A 1,931-nucleotide genomic window follows, 5' to 3' on the forward strand; every position below is an offset into this window, starting at 1 on the left:
CACATTCTGTCCCCGCTGGATCTGTTGGGACTGGATAGGAATACATGTGCGGCGGCTCGAAGAGGAAACGCGGGGGGGGAAGAGTTTACAAGACGAACCTATGTTTGTCAATATCAACAATGTCATAGCTAAATAGTTACAGTCACGAACTTTTAGTTTACTATTCATGAAACCTGGCGCATAGTTTGTCGCATTAGAGAGTGTTTTATGACTTTTAATGCCGCAGTGCTCCCTGCATATCTCCCCACTGAAACCCAGATTTGGTATCGCCCACGGCTGCCTCTCATTCCATTCCTACAGACTGGAATTGTGCCGCATATTAATTTTGGAAGTTGAGTCTGGGAGAAATAGACACGGCGTCGTCTATGTGTATTAAAATCGCTTTCAGTGTTTAAAAAGAAACACTTGAGTGTCGTTGAGAAGTTATTTTCGTCGCCATCGCTCTGCAGATGGCTTTATATAGCCTGTATTCTCTAACCAGGACTGTAAGAAAAGAAAAGTGGGGTGACCCACTCCCAAACATAACCAAATGTACAGTATGACATCATAGAATTGTCTCACTAAGTGCAGTAGTGATTTTAGGAATGGTTGCTTAAACTAAACAAGTCCTAGTGTCATTCAGATTAAATGATATTAATGAGGAAGAAAGAAATTAGAAAATTCTCCACACCTATCATCATCTGGGATTATTGGTGGACTAGAATAAACAACTAATAAGAGAAGTCTTGTTGTAGAGTCATGGAATAGACAACTTTCTTACCTTAAACTTGTTATTAACATATTAAAAAAGATTATACGGTGCAGAGATGTAGAGTGACCGATATATACAAGTTGAATAATTACAAGCGATACTCAAACAAATTTATATAAACAACTTGTCTGCACTGCACTGATATATTTTGTATAAAAATAATGTATAAAGTAAATCATAAAACTCAAGTGCGTGACAAGACAATAACTGACGGCAGTTTTGGCCCAGTTTTGGCCCAGTTAATATGGTAATTCAGCAAGGTGCTTTTATTATTTTATTATTGGGGTCAACTGATATCTTTAAGTTCTGGCTATAGAATATGGTCTTTGTGTTTTGATGGTATCACATGTGGTAACACAGTGAAGATGTAACTTGATCAAATTCCTAATTCAATATTTGGAAGAAAAATTGAAGATATTGTCCCCCTAAAAGCTTCATCTCCATGTTTATTAAGACAAACTACTTGCACACTGCGCCTTAATGCCTCTTTTATAAAGCCCCGTCCTCCCCCATCATGATGTCAGCTACTGGTTTAAAAGTGGGGAGAGCGCCTCTTAGTTGACATGGTGACCTGTAATTAGTGCTCCGGGGCCCCGGACTCCACTCCGACTGCCTGTCAGGGAGAGAAATGGAGTGCCAAACATGAAACGGGGCACGGAAGTGTGTGTCTGGTCAAGCCAAGCTAAACCCCCTCTGGCCCAGACTGCACACAGCTTTGAAGTGACATCAGAAAGAGACCTGCCAACAACAAAGCTACCTGGAGACTATTATCTTCAAAAAAAAAAGAAAAAAAGCAGACCACAAATCCATAATCTCTTGATCCGACAATGTACTGATCAGGTTACTGTAACGTTTGAAGCTGCAAAAAGGGTCAGAATGAAGTACCATTTAGAGGATGATTGGAGTGGCAATGATGCCAAGAATACAATCCCAACATTACCTTTGATCGCTAAGTGATTTAAGCAGACATCGTTTTGGATATCCAAGCAGTTTTTTCTCCTTGTGTGGTGCCCAATTCATAATTCATATGCAGACTCTTCGTGGTAAACATGGGATAATCTAAACATGTTCTTCCAGACATGTTCCACCACTTACATCATCGCTCTGCCTCCCTCCCCAGACCACAGAGTGGCTTCCACTCTTTGTCTGCATCATCCCTGCATTGATTTGATTAGCTTTC

This window comes from Solea senegalensis, linkage group LG16, assembly GCF_019176455.1.
Source record: "Solea senegalensis isolate Sse05_10M linkage group LG16, IFAPA_SoseM_1, whole genome shotgun sequence".
NCBI lineage: Eukaryota > Metazoa > Chordata > Actinopteri > Pleuronectiformes > Soleidae > Solea > Solea senegalensis.